The sequence below is a fragment of the Rattus norvegicus genome, chromosome 5 (genome assembly GCF_036323735.1).
Source record: "Rattus norvegicus strain BN/NHsdMcwi chromosome 5, GRCr8, whole genome shotgun sequence".
In the NCBI taxonomy this organism is placed as follows: domain Eukaryota; kingdom Metazoa; phylum Chordata; class Mammalia; order Rodentia; family Muridae; genus Rattus; species Rattus norvegicus.
Genome location: NC_086023.1, coordinates 129,525,831 through 129,547,149, shown reverse-complemented (window position 1 = coordinate 129,547,149; position 21,319 = coordinate 129,525,831). Strand labels below are relative to the sequence as shown.

The 21,319-nt window shown below is 43.8% G+C and overlaps 1 non-coding gene across 1 annotated transcript; it reads right to left on the bottom strand.

Annotated features, from left to right (window-relative positions):
* Positions 1-11,583: 11,583 nt before the first annotated feature.
* On the bottom strand, positions 11,584-11,710 carry LOC120103306 (small nucleolar RNA SNORA17). Its single transcript, XR_005505381.1, has one exon. It is a non-coding gene; the product is annotated as a small nucleolar RNA SNORA17 (small nucleolar RNA).
* Between the last annotated feature and the right edge of the window lie 9,609 nt (positions 11,711-21,319).

Genomic DNA, 21,319 nt, shown 5'->3' with positions numbered 1-21,319 from the left:
CGGAGACTCAGTAAAGGTTTGGGAGATGATTTTATTAGGACAGATGGGAATTCGACATAGACTATGAGACTAAGTCAAGAGTCATTTACAAAATCTCTCCCTAGGAATAGTTTAGAGATTGCAAAGCAAACAAAAGAAAAGCACCAATTAAATTAAAATGCCCATTTACAGAGCCAGATGGAATGATACACTCCCGCGATCCCATCTCTCAGGGGGCTCAGGCTCCCGCGATTCCATCATCTCTCAGGGGGCTTAGGCTCCCGCGATCCCATCATCTCTCAGGGGGCTCAGGCTCCCGCGATCCCATCTCTCAGGGGGCTCAGGCAGGAGGCTGAAAGGAAGGCCTGTGCTGCACAGGAGGACCTGCCTCAAACAAACAAGCAAACGTACGCGTACAGAAAACAAACAACGAGGAAACTCAGTCCTCCTTGAATTATAAAAAGGCATTATACAACGTGAAGGAAAACAACGATATCAGATTACAAATTACAAACCAAGTGTGGTGGCGTGTGCCTGTAATCCCTGCACTGGGGACTGGGAGGCAGGAGGGTCCAGAGTTCAAGGCCAGCCTGGCTCATCTGGACCACAGAGTGAGTTCCAGGAAAGTCAGAGCTACATAGAGAGACCCTATATTAAAAAAAAAAAAAAACAATAATAATGAATTTGTAAAAGAAGGTAGAGGAAGAATATCAATTAAGCATACTTTAATAATCCTGACAGTCTGAGCTGACACCTGGGTCGTGGATGCAATTAGAAAAGTCCTTAAAAATAAAAGGGAATCAGTAAACACCTCAGTATTAAATTTAGCCAGCTCTGCCTTTTTTCTTTCTTTTTATCTATTTCTTTTCTCTGAGGAGGTGTGCGAGTTTACCACAGCACACACGGGTAGAGGACAGTCTGTGGGAGGAGCTTCCTTCTTTCCACCATGTGGATTTCAAGGATTGAACTCAGATCGATGGGCTTGGCGGCCAAGTGTCTTTACTCGCTGCACCAATTATTGTCAGAACATCAGAAACAGTTCTTTCAAACCGACTATGAGAAGTAGAATGGTTTTCGGCTAGCATTTTTAAACTCAAATCCAGGAGAGTTTGGGACTATTAAAAGTTTATGATATACCCAATTGCTTCACTCAAAACCATTTTATGTGTTAAATAAGGAAATAAAGAGGGGTATCTCACAATGTTTCATGTAGAAAGAATCTCTTATAAGCAACACCTGTCAATAAAGAAGCCTATGACCAATGAGCTGAGGCAGAAAATAGGAGGCGGGTCACTGTCAGGAAGAGAGAGGATTCTGGGAAATCGTGAGAGAATAAAAGCAGATGCGTGGGAACGACGCAGGGAGAGATTTAAGTGAGATTTCAAGGAGGAGACACAGAGGAAGAAATGGGTCGGGACTGAAGGACAAGTAACTAACCATGTGGAAGCATACAATAGTTTGAATGGGTTAAGTAAGTAATGAACTAGCCAGGGAATGAGCCAAAGCCTGTGGCCAACACATTTAATAATAAATAATTAGTCGCAGAGTCATCTTTCCGGAAGCAGAGACTTAAAGAAAAAATGAGTTTTTTTTTTTTTTTTTTTTACAGTTTCATATAAACATGTCATGAAGAGCTGAAGTCTTCATTGTTTGTGATGGAAATCACCACCCAAGGTCACCCAAGGCCCAACCTGACAGATTGGTCATTTTTGCTGTTGGCACTGCAACAAATTCCTGAGAAATTTACTTAAAAGAAGAAAGACTTACTTTGGTATTCTGCTTCACTTAGCCCTGTGGCTTCTGGGCCTAAGCACCATGGGCAGAACATGGAAGGAAGCCACAGAAGAAGAACACTGTACACCTTGTGGTGGAAGGAGGTGGAGAGGCGGAGGGATCATCGGGAGATGGGGCCGGGGAGGGAAGGACGTACCCTGTTACGGTGTGCCCTGGTAACCCATTTCTTCCAGCTAATACCTATTCAGCTATGAACTCGTCAAAAGTCAGCAATGCATTAACTCATCGATCACTGATGGAGATCATTGATGAAGATGTCAACAAAACCTCACATTGTTGAGAACAGAGGCCTGGTTGTTAATAGGGAGAGACTAGGACTCAGGGATAAAGCGCGCATATTGGGTGCTTGATCAACTCATTTTATAAAGTGAAAGGAAGTAGCGCCTTCAGAATTTATTCAGGAAAAGCTACAAGTCGTAGGTATTTTCACCCTTACTACGAGAGAATGAGACTGAAATACTGCCCTGTGACAGACTCTTCAGAACAGATTCAGAGCCCCACTTAGCTATCGAACACAGTGGCAAAAGCCAAACGCCACAAAAGAATCAGAAGTTGTCCATGGGATGTTGAAATTGATGAGTGATGGCAGTGAGTTTCAAAAGAGATAAAATCGGAAAGAAAGGAAAATACGCGGGTATAAACTTGATCTACACTCAGTATCATATTCAGTTTGTTATCAGATTAAACAAAACACTGTAAAATGACATTGCATTTACTTGAAAATGCATCTCTTTCCACCCCCTCCCACCCACCGAGCAGCCTCATTCAGACACATCCTCCTGTCTTTTGCTCCCTGTTGGCTCAGGCTTACAGCCTCCGTAGTGTATATTTTAGATTTTTTTTTTCAGTGCTAAAATGGCATCTGTCTCTGTTGATCTTGAATTAAATTCTAAACCCACCATTTGCTAACTTTGCTTTAGCATGCACATGTCCAAAAGCCTCCTCCTGATTCTTAAGGGAATTTTGTTTTTTCCTCGAGCACAGCAAAAAAAAAAAAAAAAAAATAGAGTGCAGTCAGGACCCTGGAGGACACAGAGACACACCTCTGAAGAAGATTACCGTGAGTAGGAAGGACCAGTGAAAGCTCCCCAACTTCCTCAAGGAAAGGGAGTGTAAAATAAACATTCATGTTGGGTGTGAGGTTCAGTGGGTTTGCCTTGAAGCTGAGTCCGCCCGGCAAGCCCGGCTTTTAGACTGTGTATTTATTTAGGAGTGCTTGGGAGAAGGCCAGCTGAAATGAAGGGAGAAATGACCAGACTGCCTCTCTTGCTGCCAGTGCTTTTCAGGTTCCAGTTCTGGTTTTATGTGACTTTGTGAGGAGATGTACTCGGGAGATAGGCTGATGGTGCCTTAGATAAACTGTAAAAGCAGGAGAGAAGAAGCTGCACTAATGCCAACTGCTAAAACTTGGGTGGCTTGGTAGAGAAGGTAACATTTGACCAGAGCCTTAAAAACATGCCTTCAAGAGTGACTGATGAAAAGTGTTTCACAAGGATGCCATTCGGTAGATAGTAGCTAAACATTGAAAAGCTGAGCCAGCTGTGCTAGAGGATTTTGAGTTTAAGCTCAGCCTTGACTATGTAGCCAGAGCCTGGGGGTGGGGGTGGGTTGGGGGATGGGAGAGGGAGAGAGACTGGGACAGGGACAGGGACAGGGACAGGGACAGAGAGACAGAGAAACCGAGAGAAACAGAAACAAAGACTGGGAGAGGAGAGGAAAAGAGGGGAGAGGAGAAGTGAGGGGGAGGGGAAGGAACAGGAGAGGAGAGATTAGGAAAGAGGAGAGGAGAGCATGGAGGGGGAGGGAAGGGGAGAGAAAGGGAGGGAACAGGAGGGGAAGGATGGGGGAGGGGACAGGAGAAGAGAGAGGAGGAAAGAGGAGAGGAGAGAGGGAAGGGTGTAGGGAGAAAAGAGGACAGGAAAGAAAAGGATGCCTGCTCATTTCCTAGTTTCATTTGCCTGGAGTACCTTTTTCTATCTTTTTACAAATATAGGAATGGTTCAACATCTGCAGACCAATACAGGTAATGCATCCCATCAAGATAGAAGTCACACCATCATCTTAACGATGTAAGAAAGGCCTCTGGCAAAATCGACATCCCTTCATCATGACAAAAGTCCTGAAGAGACTCAGAAAATTGAGAAAATATCTCTACATAATACAGGGCACACAAAACAACCCTGTAGTCAACATCATTCTGAATTAGGGCCATGGGTAGCTGGCATAACAACCACTAGTTAGTAGTATCTTGCCATTGAAACTATGGGCCAGGTTTTTCTTCTTTGTTGGTCTCCTGTAACTCCATCACTGCTGAGACTTCTTATGGGGTAAATTAGCAATTACGCCACACCCCCAGCTCCACACACAAAAATGCAGGCACACAGCTGCAACCTCCCTTTCCTTAGAGATGTATTTTTTGTCATCTTATATGTACGAGCATCTTCCCTATGTGTATGTCTGGGCATCACGTGCGTGCACGCTACCCTCAGAGGCCAGGAGAGGGTGCCACATCCCCTGAGACCACAGTTATAGACAGTTGTGAGCCACCATGCCATGCTAAGAAATGAACCCAGGTCCTATGAAAGAGCAGCCCGTGCCTCTAACCACTAGCTGTCCCTCCACCCCAACCTTCCTTTCTTGAAGCAATGGTCGGCTACTTCCGCCCCTTCTCGCCATTCTCTGGACTTAGGAAGGCGAGCTGACTGGAGGGCAATCTGAAACAATGTGCTGTCAAAGACTTGTAAACTATGCTCTCTCTGCTTCTTCCATTTTTTTTCCTTGCCATCTACCATCTCATACCCCACTTCTATTAGATAGTACACTGGTTATGAATATGTCCGTGTAGCCCAGAACTCCACCTTATCAGTCTGAATTGATTGCTAGTCTTCAATTTCCTAACTCTGAAAGGGAAAGAAAACAGTAGATCTTGAACCAAAGTTGCTTTTGTTTTTCTAAACTTTCACCACTAAAGACTCAGTTCTCCCTTGGAAATATGTATTTTTAATTGAAAAGATGTTTTTACTTTATGTATATGAATAGTTTTGCTTATAGATAACGTACTATGTACATGTCATGACCACAGAAGCCAGAAGAGGAGGGTGTTAGATCCTGGAATTGGAGTTATAAACAGATGTGAGCTGATGGGTAAGTACCAGGAACTGAACCTGGGGCCTCTGGAAGAGTAACAAGTGCTCTTAAGCACTGATTCGTCTCTCCAGCTTCTGCCTTGGAAACACTTCCATCGTTTTGGTTCTCTTTTTTCTATTTACTAGCATTTTAAAAAAAGATTTATTTATTTATTTTGTATATAAGTACACTGTAGCTGTCTTCAGACACACCAGAAGTGGGCATCGGATCCCATTACAGATGGTTGTGAGCCACCATGTGGTTGCTGGGATTTGAACTCAGGACCTCTGGAAGAGCAGTCAGTGCTCTTAACCGCTGAGCCATCTCTCCAGCCCTATTTATTAGCATTTTAATGCTGTGAAATATGAGATTCCTCATCATATTTATCAAGGTGATTATAACTCAAGCAACCCATCCTAAACATGTATCTTCTTTCCTTTGAGCTCCTGAAGTGTTTGAGAAATTTGTTTAAATAATGGACCTCAGTAGTCTTTTCTCATTTACATCAAGGTCCTGCTAGAAGTAAATAGTAGATTATTGATAACCCTAGCACTTGAGAAGATGCGGCAGAAGGATTGCAAGTTCTAGGCCACCTCAGCTGCAGAGCAAACCCCTGTCTTAGAGACAATAAAAGTACATCGAGGTTGGACACAGAGTCTGGCAGGCATAGAGAAAAGGATGCTGTGCCTGGGGGTGGGGTGGGGGGCTGCTGGCGGCAGGGAGGAGGGGGGTGGAAAATAAGAATCTGGCAGAAGTAGAAGAGGTGATGGACTCCAGCAGACCCAGAGAAAGAAGAAACCTGGAGGCTAGGAAAACACACCCCCAGCATCACACCGGGGACTGCCTCCAGAACCCGTCCTATTCTATTGGTGAGTCTTGGCAGTGAGCTTTTCAGTTTGGTTTTCTTCTTATTTCTATCTCTTTGTTGAATTGTAAATGCTTCCTTGTTTGGTTCAGCTGTTTGTATTCTTGAAGAATTAATTCAGTTTATTTGTGTGCTCTGGTTACTTTGAACGTACTTATAACCGTTCTTTTGGGTTTGTTGCTGGGAATTTTGTTCATGCTGTTCTTTTAGGGGCCTGCTACTGTTGGGATGGTCAGTTTGTAAAAAATTTGTTTTTTTTCCATGCTCGTGTTTTTGTGTTGGAATTTGTGCATCTGGAATTTGGTCATAAATTGAATTTGGCTTTCATTTAGATCACCTTTGTTCTTTCAGTAGAAGCATTTGCAGTGTTCAGGAGAGACTAGGTTGCAGAATTCTGGTGTTGTTTTTTTCTATTTGAGTGGTGGTTCAGTGGACCAGGCTCTATCCTCAGAACTCCCTGTCTGTCTGTGGATTAGTAACTTTTCCGTCGATGTGATTAAAACACTATGGCCACAATAACTTATAAATGAAAGAGTTTGTTTGGGCTTACCATTCAAGAAGACTTCAGGGTCCATAATGTCAAAGACACCATGGCGGCAGGCAGAAGACATAGAGACTGGAGCTGGAAGCAGAGAACTCACATCTTCCCCCTTGAGCCTGAATCAGAGTCAGCCAAGTGGGAAGGCTGGGAGGCTTTGAAACGCCACATCCCACCCTAGGCGATATTCTTCCTCCAGCAAGGCCACACTTCCTAAAGTCCCCCCAAAAGTGCCACTGTCTGAGGATCAGATATTCAAATCCCAGAACCTATGGAGGACATTCTCAGTCAAAACACTACAGCCCACAGCCACAGGCAAGCGCAGGTCCATTATGAAGGTACAGTAACAGTCAACTACAAACCCATTGCCTCCTAAGTGCCAATCATTTTATGGCCCCTGATAACTGTGTGTCTTAATAGATTAGTTACTATGGATATGAATGGACAGAAAAAGAAAAGAAAAGAAAAAGCAGAATAAGGGGGGAGGATGGGACTCTAAGAACGAAAACAGAGCAGAGCGATGAGGGAATTTTTGCTAATGGTATACTGAAGGGGGTGGATATGCAATCATATATGATATCAGATAATGTAAAGAAAGTTGAAACATAGAGACCTTTAAAGCCATGGCTCTCTGGGTGGGGGAGTGTTGGAGGGGGATGAATAAGGAAGAATGCTGTGTCCAGGCAAGGACAGGGCAGAGCCAAACTAACCTGCTAAACTGCCACTGGGAGTTAAATATGGAGGAGGAACCTATGTAGAGGGGAGGGGAAACCGGGTAGAGCTCTACGTATGATGTGGCCTGACAGCTGGGCTTCAGTCTGGAGTCTCTCAACATGTCTTCCCAGTTCACAGAAGCCTGTCTCACTCCTTGTGGCTCTTCTGTGATGGCTTCTCCCCTCTGTGTCTTCCTTTGGCTGATTGGATTATAGACTCTGGTCCAGTCCATTAGAGCTGCTTCACCAGTGGAGTCCAAGAATCTGCTCTCACCTCTGTTATCCCCTCAGGATTTTGTTTTCCAGTGCCAGCCTTACACACCTGTGTGGTCCTCTCTAATTTCCAGTATACTGGTTGGAGTCTGTGTTGTACTTTCTAGTTTTGGCTTGAAGTCTACTTTTGCAGATGTGAGTAGAGTTGTTCTGACTCGCTACTGGTATATCGTTCTCTACCCTTGACCCCCGGGTCTGTATTCTGATAGTGAATTCTTACAGGCAACAAACAGCTGGACCTTGATCCTAATCCACTCACTCAGTCTGTGTCATCCAACTGGTGAGTTAAGACTGTTTATATTTGACAGTGTTCTCCTGTATTGCAGTCTTCCCATTTGTATCCTATAGCAGTGAGGTTCCTGTAGGGTAGGTCTCCAGCGTCACATCTTTGTAGAGGCTCTTCTGAGAAGGATCCAGCGAGACCCACTCTCCCCAAGTGAAGTTTATGTGAACATCATCATATGTCACTGCATCCTCTCCCCTGGAGCTCAGTTCTTGCCCAATCTTCCCGTCCCAAAGCCTTGCCGAAGTCTGCCCCAGCTATGTTCTTTCCCTTCACCTCACCTGAGTCTCGAGAAATGGAAACCACCATTAGTTTTCATCTTAGTTTACAGTCAGATAACACAACAGCTGGGTGCAGAAAGTATCATCCTAAACTCATCAACGATTCTATGTCGGAAATCTTCTTACGGCGGTGGGGGAATTCGCCACCAGATCTAGCAGTCCCTGTCTACATTTTGCTTTCTTTTCTCAGTAGTATCCAAGTTTGGTTCCCAGCATCCACATCAAATGGCTCAGATCTACCCATGATTCCCGATCCAAGAAATTTGATTTTTTTTTTTTTGCCTTTTTTTGGCACCAGGTATTCAAACAATGTAAAGACATGTATGTGACTCCATACTGTGAAAAAGGTTTTCTCATGGATAAGATTTTTTAATTAAAATTAATTTGATTTGGTTGTAAAATAAAAAGACTTTATATTTAAGTTATGGTTGAGAGGTGTTTGCTGAATCCTATAAATTTGAGTGTTTGTATTTTTTCTAGTTAATTCAAATACTTTGATCTTTTATTCCTTCCTATTCACTGTAGGAGTTTACTGTTTTACTGTGTTGAACTACGTAATTTGATTATTTCCTGGTTCATATGTTCTTCTTGTAAAATTTATTCTTTGTGGAACCCTCCTGTTTGTGACTCTCTCTCCTCATCTCTGTGTAGGATCCCTTTACATATCTTCTGCAGTGGAGGCTTAATGGAAATTAATTGATTTATTTTGTGACTGTCATGGGAAATCTTCACTACTCCATTGATTTAAAGAATAACTTTGCTAGATATAGTAACTTTTCTTCATAATTATCGACTTTCAGGGCTTAAAAATTGTTCTATGCTTTCATAGCTTTTAGAATTTCTTCTAGAAGGTCTCATGTGATTCTGATGAATTTTGCCTTTGTATGTGTTAATAAGGCCTTTTTCAGTTACTTCCAGCAATAATGTTTCTCTGCTTGTACTCTTGGTATTTTAACTATAAAGTGACATGAAGCTCCGTTCTATTTAGGGTTCTAAATGTCTCATGTAGGGGGCTGGAGAGATGGCTCAGTGGTTAAGAGCACTGACTGCTCTTCCAGAGGTCCTGAGTTCAAATCCCAGCAACCACATGGTGGCTCACAACCATCTGTAATGAGATCTGATGCCCTCTTCTGGTGTGTCTGAAGACAGCGACAGTGTACTCATAAAATAATAAATAAATTTAAAAAAATGTCTCATGTACTTGGATGTCCAGATCCCTTCCTAGATTTGGGGAATTTTCTACTATAATTACATTGAACAGATTTTCTTGCCTTTAGTATTTATATCACTTCTGCTTCTACCTCATAGGTTTCTAGGTTTGTTTCCATGATTTCTTGAAAATTATTGGTGTAATTATTTTTCTTTTTATTGCTGTCTGAGCCTAATAGGTATTTGATCTTGTCTTCAACCTTTGTTATTCTCTCTTTATCTTAATATAGTATAGTATGGTTTCTACTATCCCTTAAAAAGTTTTTATTTGTTGAATTTTTATTTCTAAATTCTTAATTCTTTATTGATTCTTTGTGAATTTCAAATAATGCACCCCAATCCCTCTCCCCTTCCCCTTGCACCCACCTTCCGTCCTTGTAATTTCCCTCCACCCCAACAAAGGAAAGAAGGTCTTACTGTGGAAGTTACATGTGCCACAGTGCATAGCACAGCATACCTTGTGTCCACACTCCCCAGGTTGGTCATGTGGCCCAAAACAGAGTTCCCCATGCTAATGAGGTACTTAGAGGCTCTGAGGGTTTAGCCAATAAGTTTCCCTTCCTGGACATTTCTTCTGGAAAAAGGTATTTAATCTCTGCTCCACCCTGAGAAGTTGGTACTGTAAGATAGTCATCCATTTTCCATGATGAACAGTCAATAAACAGTATGAATAAATATGGGCTGTCTCTTTCATCGAGGACCACTGTGGAGAGCATGAAGAAGGCCTTTGCCTACAGAGCCACAGCTTAAGTCTCCACTCTGCACTTCCAGACAACTGCTGCTACCTTCACCAATGAGCTAAGCTGGAGTTCTCATTCCCCTAGCCCTGGGCTGAGTCAGGCCTTGTCATGGGCCTGTGGACCCTTAACACTTCATTCCTGATTTCTCTGTGTGTTTCTCCTGCAGTGACTGGAGGCCCAGAAGTCAGGGAACCCCAACCTCAGCCCCCACATCAGACCATATTTTCCAACCCCCTGAGCGGTATTTCAGTGCTTCCCTGAAGCCCAGCACCCCACAACAGTGATAGCTTAGGATAAGTGCAGTAAAGCTCCCTGCATTTTGCCTCCCCAACAGCCGAGCCCAACAGCAGGGCAGAACGTGTCCCACATGAGACCTGTTTTCTGCTATAGTATCAATACTAGAACCTCACTAAGATTCATTTCAGATATCATGTTGTTGCCCCATGTCATGGAGATTCTGTAGCTTTAGGTCTACAGTACTGGCCAATTCATGCACTCCAGCAGGTCATTGATAGGGTAGATGTTGGGGTGGGCCAATTCAAAGCCCTGGATCTGGTCCTAAGAAGTATCTGAGCTGGTTAGTCTGCCTTCTCTCCTACACCCACACCATTGGCTGACCTCTCCTACCCAGCCTTAGCTGGCCCATTCAATGCCACCACCAGGAAGGGCTAGAGCTCTCATACCTGTGGGGCAGACTCACTAACAACCCCCACATCCAGGACCAGTTCTACTGTGCTGTCCATGAGAGATGCAGGACCTGCTCTTCCTATGCTATTGCTGGTGAGAGGCATGGTTAGCTCCCCTGCCCTCATGACCCCAGGGTCAGGTCTCCCTCCTGCCACAGATGACAAGGGGCAAGGAGGAAGAAGGGTGTCTCTGCCTCATCCTTCCCACTGCACAGGAGATGAGTGGCAGACCCAGCTCTCCCATGCTTATACCCTCAGCTTACCCACAATTCCCTCAACCAGGGTCAGCTCTACTGTGTTTCCTGGGCAATTTTCCAACATGCTGTCCTGAGTACTGCAGCTGGCTAGGGGTGAGGTCAGCTCTCCCATGATACTCAGGTAAGGGTGGGCCAGTTCTGCATAGCCCCCATTAACATATCCCTGGGTGGCAGCCCAGCCCAGAGACATCTGCCTGGCCTTTGGTGACAGCAGAACTCTGCCGATGAGGGCCACAGACCCAGATGTTGCCCCCCTGTGCCAACACAGGCCAGGACCCTGCCATGACCCCAGTTGGCATCACTGGCTACTCACATCAGGTTTTTCTCTACTCCCCTCGAGTCTCTAGTTCTGCCTCTCTTCATTGCACCCACATCCTTCCGTTTCTCTTGCTCTTCCATTTCTCTACCCCTGACTTGCTCCTCTTAGTGGTACCTGGGGTCTCTGAAAGTCTGGGGTCATCTCAGGAGTACCATGCCCTGTCTGTGCATTATAGCACTTGGCAGCGGTCATCCCTGGCATGGTCTGCCCTCTCCGGGCCTGCACAGCACAGAACTGGTGGTCATCTCAGGCTAGCCCCTGTCTAGACTGGTGGTCATCTTGGGCTCACTCCTCTCCTAGACAGCCCCCTGTGGCCCCATGCTGGGGTCATCTGATTAAGACTCACTCCTTACCTGGGCCCAGAAGTCCCAGGTGGGGGTTCTTCTAGTCTCTGGCTCACTTCCTGCCTTGGGAGCCCTTCCAGGCTTATCTGGAGCTGGACTGGGGGTTGTCTCGGGCTATCTCCCTGTCTGGGGCCCCTGGCACCTGACTGGTGGTCATCTCAGGCTCCCTCTCAGGAAGTGTTAGGCTACTAATCATTCAGATGTTCACACATCATAACACTAAGCTTTGACATAGCCTCTCTCCTCTCTGCCACCTGCTGATGTACACGTGGCACAGCAGCCTGCACTGCCTCTGGGGACAGATATTTCTTAGATAAACTTAGAAGGTGCCCCCCAGAATGTGGAGAGCCACAATGGCATTCGCCACCACAAGATGGCGCTGGCTTCCACTGCGCCCCGCGTGGAAAGCCAGGATAGCATTTGCCATTACAAGATGGTGCTGGCTTCCGCCGCGCCAGCCCGACTTCCTTTCAGGAAGTTAACTGTGTGCGCATGTGCAAGAGTGTCTTCGTGCCAGGTCTTTGCCCACTCCGGGGCGTGCCTATGAGATCATGGGTAAGCGACCAATCAGGTGTGGATGCGCCGCGCTAGGGTGTATATAAGCTGCGCCATGCTGGCGCCCTGCGTCCCCTCTTTAAGATACAATAAACACTTTGCTGCAGAAGGATTCGTGTGTCCGTGCCTGCGTTCTTGCTGGCGAGACAATAGTGCGGGATATCTGGTGCCGAAACCTGGGAGAAATGCCACACCATCGCCAGGCGCCGAGGGGGCCCTCCGTCCGTGGAGAGGATCCAGAACTGCAGTGTCTAGGGTAAGCTCTGAGAGATATGTTTGGTCTTGACCTCTTTCACTTCTCTCCCCCATTAGAAGATGCGGCGGAGGCTTTTGTTATCGTTTTAGCAGCCTTCATTCTTTCTCTTTTGGTTTTTGATTTTGCGGCTGCTGCTAGGCACCGTCAGAGGTCGTGCCTAGAAGATGGGAAATGCCGCCCAACTGTGATAGCAGGACAGAGAGTGCTAGGGGAGTTACAAGACAGCATGTCAGAAACAGAGCAGGATAAAAGATTAAAGAGCTCAAAGAGAAAAGGTACAAGTAAGAAAACAGATCCTCCCAAAGACTTTAGATCTGAGGAAGCGAGAGATTGGGGAAAGAACGCCCCAGGAGAGAAACAGAGAAAGGAGAAGAGAGCTTTGAAAAGGGAAAGCCTTTATCCGGTAAAGGAGTTAGAGGCTTTAGGGCTTGATAGTTCAAAAACAGATGATCTTAGCTCCTCTGAAGAAGAGGATCTAGAAGATGAGGCAGCTCGCTATGAAGAAGAAAGATATGGGCCTAGGTGGAGAGCCACTGTGAAGAAACTGAAAGTTATGGATCCTTTGTGGGCAAGGCTGATAATTTTGTTTAAACTTCACAGAGTCATACTGATCAGATTTGATAGAGGTAGACCGCCTGAAAAACTTATTCAGGAGAATCAAACAAAAAGATTCACTTCCATACCATTTGTAAATGTCAGTCATGCTGCTCAGATATCCCGTAATATATCTCAGTATCTTACAGGAATTTGGTTTCAACACGTTGATGGACTAGTCCAGGAACTGAGACAATCCATCGTCCATATCAACTCCACTCGAGTGGATGGTCACCGTGGAAGTGGTGGGAAAGGGGAAATCCTACTTCTCTGCTGACTCCTATTGGAATGTGCGTCCCTTTCGTGGGACACCATCTAGTTTTTTCCCTTTGTCTATTGTCTGTCCTTGGTGCACCAAGCTGTCCATATATGTCAGTTTATGTCTGTGGTTTTTGTTTCTGTTGCTTAAAGGTTTTATGTTTCATGTTCAAAAGAGAAAATGGTAAAAACTTTATCTGCAGGTCGTTCACACCTTGATTTGGTTTTAACTCGTTTCAAAAAAGGAACAAATGAATAAAAAGCAGTTTCAATCAGCCCTTGGAGCCCTGTACCTGTAGCCAGGTGTCTAGGTCAGCTGGAGAAGCTGCCTGGGGGCTGAGCGTCTACATGAGCTGATCTTAAATGCGCCAGCAGCTCCTCAGCTTCTTTGGTACAGGAGCTGATGGCTGTTCCTCTTAGAAAAATCCCTGACTTATTATTAGACTTAGCAGGTGACAAGGTGCTTCTCTTAAAATCATAGCTAGAAAAGTAAAAATGGTGCTTGGTTAAATATTAAAGATTTGTGTAGCCAATTCAATTTTGTTTCTCATTGGTTTTAAATGTATAAATAAGCTCTACACGCCTTGGTTATGTACTATTGGCTTTTAAGTTATTAGATATGGTTAAAAGGGTGTAACATTGGTAACAGAAAGTTGACATAAAGCTGGTAATTTGGATGAAGTCATTCTAGATAACATGTGACATGGGCCAACCTAGGGAAACAGGTCTAAATTGAGGTAATATTTTTATGGAATTCTTATTCTAGAAACCAGGCTTCTAAAAGAATTTAGGGCAATGTCTCTTTGTTGAGGTATTGGAGACCGCACCATCGTGCGTTCATATGTAGGAATTGACAGTCAAACTTTGTAACATGAAGGACAGACTCTGGAGACTATATTTTGGAGACTAGGTTGTTGGAGGTTGAGTTTTGCTTTCCAAAGTTGTGGTTTGCCCTAAAGTTAGCTGTATTTTGATACTAATTCTACTGCCCCAAGGACAGTACTCAGAACTCAGGTGACTCCCCAAAGTCGTGGCTGTGCTCTGGTGTTACAAGGAGAACTTAAAGATTGTGATTAAGGATTGCCAGTGTTACATTGACTAACTCAAACTTATTTGTAATTAAGAAAAAATCAAACAGGTAGAGATTGTTACAGGATTTACAAAGGATTGATGAGGTTTTGGAACTTGTGAGAGCATTACAGCCAGTTTGTTTACTCCAACTGCCATTTCAAGATAGATTTAGAGGATTGATTGTGAGTTTTCATTTCATGAGCTTGCTTATAATTTTAGAGAGCCCATGAAGTGATATCATTAAAAATTTTTACAAAAGAATGGCTAACAGCCTTATATTATGTAATTTTGTTGCTTCTTCAATGTAAGAAGTTAGAACTTTAAATCTTTAAGTGTATATGGAAATTTTTACTACAAACTTTTGCTCTCAAAATGAGCTTTAATATTTGGGGAGTAGCTGTTACACTACTCCAGAAAAAAATATTTGAAACTAATTTTAAGCTACTAAGGATATGTTAATTGGCTAAGTACCTCACCTTACCAGAGGACTTAGGTCCTTGCTTGTTATCCACATTGGAGATAAAGCTTCAGAATTGTAGGCTAGAGTCATGAAAGTATTTTAAAAAGAAACCTGGTAAAACATATCTTATTCCAAACAACAGTTAAATTGGTTATTACAAAATACTGATATTTGGCCTATCACATATACAAATTTTTCAGGCAAAGTTGATAATTTTATTCTTTGCATGCTTTTGTGTTTACTGTAAATTTGTGCATACAACCCATAGGAAATGTGCTTAGTGTATTTATAGGTGTTTCATCTAAGGAAAAGGCTACATGTATGATTGGATCACTTGTTTATTCTCTTGAGTTTCCCCTGCTTCAACACAGACTATTAAATTATGTGCTGTAGCCACTGTTTTTAAAATGTTAAAAAATCAAGCTTTCAATTCACATACTGATAGCCAATGTGTGGCTTGTGGTTTACAATTGATTTCAATTACTTAATGCTTTATTAGAGACAAGTTTTCTACATGAAATCAGTGAGTGATGATTTCAGTGTAAATTGTCTGATAACTCACTGTCCTTTCAGTGCTCTGGCTCAGACAACTATACAAAACCATAGAAAATGGTAATGGAATTGATATGAAAAGAGGAAGACTCCATTTGCTTACTTTAAATTCTCAGCCTCGCCCTGCCAACTCAGGGATTTCTAGTACGACTGAATCTGGACAATATTTACAGGATTTGGCATTTCTAATTAATGCTTATGTTTAGGTAAATAAAGTTTGTGAGGTGCTGGAGAGATGGCTTAGTGCTTAAGAACACTACATACTGTTCCTTTATAGGCCATTTAAGAACTCAAACTGGATTGCCTGGACTCCTTAACAAGGGAGGGCAATGATACCAGACAGATTATAGGCCTTACATAGGAACAATTAGTCAAAAAATCTCATTCTTTATATATCCAAAACAATAATGCTGGAGACAATAATTTGGTATACAAGTCAATTTATAAATACAAGTGCTCAGTGTCCTCAATTTAATCCTCGAGGACTTACCCTAATAAATAATATCTTTACTATATCTTAATAAATAAAAAGGGGGAGTTATCCCTGTATGCTAAATAATGCTCCTTTTATTTCAATTTTAAAATTTGGGTGCCAAGGAACACTCTGAGTGTTTATGACACTCTACAACTAGACATACTTCTGCCTAGGTGAAATAGAAAGATGCACGTATTGGCATGATCCTGTTCAGATATTTTATATGGGGAAGAGGGAATGTTTGTGTTTTTTCTACAGGATGCTACAAGAGTGTGCCAGCTGCCAGAGGTGGTTGGTGAGACTTGCTGATCCTGGGAGCATGAAGATTCAACTCTCCTGGTTCGGGTCCCTGAAGTCATTCCTGTACACTTAGAGGAAGATAGAAGATTCCCCCTCATCTTTTGTCATCACAGAAATTTTGGCATTGCTACAGTGTTACCCCTGCGTGTGTCCCGCCCCACTGTGGCCTATGCTCAGACCCTCTGTGCAATGCTGCTTGCTGGAGAGGACTGGACTCCAGCCATTACTGCCCCCCTCATTCCCCTGGTGACTCTTGCTGCCTTAACCGGTGTTGTCATCTTACAGTCTATAGCTTCACAGGAATGCCACCTGCGTGAAGCTGCTGTGGACTGGGGAACTCTGCCCTGGTTGTGCAGATCTCAGACATGGTTCCCTTGCCTGCTGGTTGTTCCAGAGAAGAATGGCTGATCCTAAACTGTCCTGGGAAAGACCTCGTTATTTTCGCTGCTATTGTAGCAGCCATTACTGCTTCAGCCATTGTGTCTGCAGTGTCTGGAGTTACCCTCCCCCAATCTATTGTTAGGCAAGCACAGTGGGTGAACTTTCAGGAGTAGTTGCTAACAATTGGGAATTCTAAATTTTATTATAGGAGCGGCCCTTGGTGGTAACAGCTGAGGAGAACCAGATGAGGTGCCCACTACTTATCGAGAGTGGCTCTGTTTGGTGCAGCCCTATGCTGTGGATTAGTGTTCATGCTATGGTTGTTTTGCAAACTCAGATCTCAACAGAAACGTGACAAGGTCGTTATCACTCAAGCACTTGTGGCCATTGAACAAGGGGCCTCCCCTGGACTTTGGTTATCTATGCTCAGGAATTAGTCGGTATCTGAGTTCTCTGCTCTTGCACCCCATGGATCTGTGGATCCATTGCACTGGGATGAGAGAGACTCAATGATTCTTTGATCAGCCCTTCTACATCTCTGAGGTTTCCTCATTGCACGCGATAGGGTGATCATTTCACCACTAACTCATTTTCTGGCTGGCCTCTTTTGTAGAGTTCGCCCTAGGTCGTTTAACAGTTACTGTCACACAGCACTGTGGTATCCAGAGATGGGCAACTTTCCTCATGCACAGACCAATCTAAGACATGGGGCCCGGTGGCGATAGGGTTACCCTATGACGGATAAGGCTGTGACATAGAGGAACGACCTAACACAGGAGCCACAGCAGATGGATGTAACTGCAGGGACCTAGACCAGCCTCATACTAGTAAAACAATAAGGGGGAGATGTGGAGAGCCGGGATAGCATTTGCCATTACAAGATGGCGCTGGCTTCCGCCGCGCCAGCCCGACTTCCTTTCAGGAAGTTAACTGTGTGCGCATGTGCAAGAGTGTCTTCGTGCCAGGTCTTTGCCCACTCTGGGGCGTGCCTATGAGATCATGGGTAAGCGACCAATCAGGTGTGGATGCGCCGCACTAGGGTGTATATAAGCCGCGCCATGCTGGTGCCCCGCGTCCCCTCTTTAAGGTACAATAAACGCTTTGCTGCAGAAGGATTCGTGTGTCCGTGCGTGCATTCTTGCTGGCGAGACGATAGCGCGGGACACCAGAACCCCAATTTTCTTACTGAATCGCTCAGGTATATTGTTGGGTTTCTCATCTAACTCTTAAACGAAAAACATTGTGTGTGTGTGTGTGTGTGTGTGTGAGAGAGAGAGAGAGAGAGAGAGAGAGAGAGAGAGAGAGAGAGAGAGAGAGATGGGAAGTACATGAAGCAAGCATATTTACCCACTGAAGCATCTTGCCACCCCTCACCTAACTCTTTTTTTAAAGAGTTTATTGTTTCTTTTTATGTATGTGTGTATTTTGTTTGCCCAATGCACAAGGCTCTTACAGAGCTGAGGGAAGCCAGTAGAGGTCATTAGATTTCCTGGAATTGGAATTAGATATTTGTAGGCTGTCATACAGGTGTTAGAAATTGAACGTGGGTCCTCTGGAAGAGTAGCCATTGCTCTTAACTGCTTTTGATTCCCAGCACCTTCATGGCTGTTCAAAACCTTCTATTACTCCAGTCACTGGGGATTTGAAACCCTTTTCTGACCTTCTCTGGCACCAGACATACTTGCATTACACATGTACACATAGGAGTAAAACACTCGTAAGTCTAAAAGTCACTCTTATAAGCCTAAAAAATCATTCTTTAATAAAACAAATAAATGTAACAAAAGGATAAAGAGACAATAATATGGGGTGATGGTAGAAATAATGAGATAACTTTAGATAAACTCTCTACTGAAGAGAAAGAAGGTGGAAATTCTTGTCCCCACCCCCACCCCAGGCTTGTCCTTAAGCACTTCACTGGGGGTGGGGAGCAGCTGTTTTCTCTCTGATGTCTAAATGGACTACACCACTAAGGGACATTTGCAGATAAAGCCCCGCCCTCCTCCAGGACCAGTCTGATGTGCTGGTTTCCAGGCTGAATTCAAGTCAGTGTTTTTCCCTGTGCAGACCTGCCAGCACAGAGCACACAGGAGCTCCCCTCCACTGCCCCCACCAACTGGGACTAAGGATCACATTACCCAAACCCCTTCCTGGATGCCCCCTCCCACCAGCTGAAGTGGTTTTGGCACAAGAAATCCCAGAACAGGGGCTGGGGATTTAGCTCAGTGGTAGAGCACTTACCTAGGGAGCGCAAAGCCCTGGGTTCGGTCCCCAGCTCAAAAAAAAAAAAAAAAAAAAAAAAAGAAATCCCAGAACAGGTCTTCCCACCAGGTCTCTCTGGCCCTCTGAGAATACAGAAAGTAGCAAGACCACAGCCATGTGTGCCAGAGGGTTAAGAGTAATCCTGTGTCACCCGGCCATGAAGTTCTCTGCCTTATTCAGCTACTAGTACACACAACTATTTTCTTTCCTTCTACCAGAATGTGAATAAATGCTGCTCTGACAATCACTCCCAGATCCCTTCTACAGTGACTCATATTTGCAACCCGAGTAGATGTCAGTCAGTCTCTCTCTCTCTCTCTCTCTCTCTCTCTCTCTCTCTCTCTCTGTGTGTGTGTGTGTGTGTGTGTGTGTGTGTGTAAATCAGAGTACTAATTGCGCCCAGTCTCTCAGAGTGATCATTCATTTAGCTGGGAGTCAGGAACCTATTGGTCTTCTGCTCTCCCTGAATGAAAGACATGAATGTAAGACTTCTCCTAGGGATCCCATTCTACAGCAGTGGCAGGCAAGGAAGGAGGTTCGGGGCCTCCCTCCCAAGTGTTCTTGCTGTACATGGTTGATGCCCCTTCTTACCCTAGAGCTCTGCAGCATTGCCAGCTGGTGCCCCGTGGAGCTTGCGGAGGTCTGCCCAGTCACCTTTATTTCCCTAATCAAAAGTTCAATATTTCTGGACTTATCTCCTCTCTGCCTACTGTTTACCACCACCCTTTGCTGTCTTTCCATGCCATCTACACACACCCCACCTCCCTGGCCCCAGTTGTTATGAACCTGAGATTTTATTTCAGATTTCTGGAGGCATAGAAAAATTCTGGGTATCTTGAATCCACCATCTTCCCTCCACCCCCAGAGGCATTTCTTTAAAGAAGGAAGTCTATTGTCATGCTAATACACTTTCTAGAGGGTCACTTACTAGTTTTAATGTTTACTTATTGTGTAGTTAATATTTCAGATTTCATTTTCCCACACTGACTCCAAGGGGTCAGCCAGCCCCCAGTAAGATAAGGGTCTAGCAAAGATACAAAGTCATTATTTCTCAAAGTAGTTAAGTATATTTTATGTGGAACATACACAAGTAATGAAGTGGATGTTCTAGTTTGAGAATTGAAAATGTTGGCTTTTATTCTCACAGGATTAATAACAAATATTTAATAACTGTGTAGATATAAAATGTTTTAACTCATTAGCTGCAGTTGTCTTTGCTGTATCTCCCTGAGGTCATGATGTGGAGTCCGAATTCAGCTCAGAACATTTTCCACTAAGATTTGACTGGCTTCTAGGATGAGAGAGAGAGAGAGAGAGAGAGAGAGAGAGAGAGAGAGAGAGAGAGAGAGAGAGGAGAGAGAGAGAGAGAGAGAGAGAGAGAGAGAGAGAGAATGTGTGTCTCTGGAGGATCGTCAATGATAGCTACATTTTCTTTTGACCAGAGAAACTTCTCTTTGTCATTTTTGTTTATTGCAGTTAATGTTAATGTTTAATAGAGGGGCTGGGGATTTAGTTCAGTGGTAGAGCGCTTACCTAGGAAGCGCAAGGCCCTGGGTTCGGTCCCCAGCTCCGAAAAAAAGAACCAAAAAAAAAAAAAAAAAAAGAAAATAGAATATTTTGGGTTTTATCCAGACTTTCATTTTATTGCAAAGTCATTGTTTTGTCTTGGCATACATTATAAGACCTGTTTCTGCTGAAATTTAATGTCATGTCTAAATTGATATCTTTGGATGAAATTAGCTACCCAGATTACAACTGAAAACATAGATCCGAAGAAGGAAACTATTTACATTGTCCATTTGGAAAATGGAAAGTATTTTCTATAAGTAGAAATACTGATTTGGTCAAAATAAAATATTAAACTTTTTTTTATGGTTTATGATGGGAAACCCAGAACATTGTCTCTAACACATGATATTTTTGCATGGTTGTATACATACATACATGTTCCTTTGTCTGTACATGTGAGTGCAGGTAGGTGTGTGTGTGTGTGTGTGTGTGTGTGTATGTCGTGTATGTGTGTATGTGTCTGTGTGTATGTGTTTGTGTATGTGTTTGTCTGTGTGTATGTGTCTGTGTGTATGTGTTAGTGTGTGTGTTTGCGTGTGTGTGTGTGTGTGTGTATGTGGTGTGTGTGTGTATGGGTGTATGCGGTGTGTGTGTATGTGTGTATGTGTCTGTGTGTGTATGTGGTGTGTTTGTGTGTTTGTGTGTATGTGTATGTGTGTATGTGTATGTGTATGGGTGTATGTGGTGTGTGTGTGTATGTGTCTGTGTGTGTGTGTTTGTGTGTGTGTGTATGGGTGTATATGGTATGTGCGTGTATATGTGTCTGTGTGTATGTTTGTGTGTGTTTGTGTGTGTGTGTATGTGGTGTGTGTATGTATATATCCATGTGTGTGTTTGTGTGTGTGTATGTGGTGTGTGTGTGTTTGTGTGTGTGTATATGTGTGTATGTGTGTATGGGTGTATGTGGTGTGTGTGTATGTGTCTGTGTGTGTGTGTTTGTGTGTGTGTGTATGGGTGTATGTGGTATGTGCGTGTGTATGTGTCTGTGTGTATGTTTGTGTGTGTTTGTGTGTGTGTGTGTATGTGGTGTGTGTATGTATATATCCATGTGTGTGTTTGTGTGTGTGTTTGTGTGTGTGTGTGTGTGTGTGTGTGTGTATGTGTGTGTGTGTAGATTGGGTCTTTCACTGAGCCTGGAGCTAATTTGTTGGCTAGACTGGCTAGCAGCAAGTCCTAGGG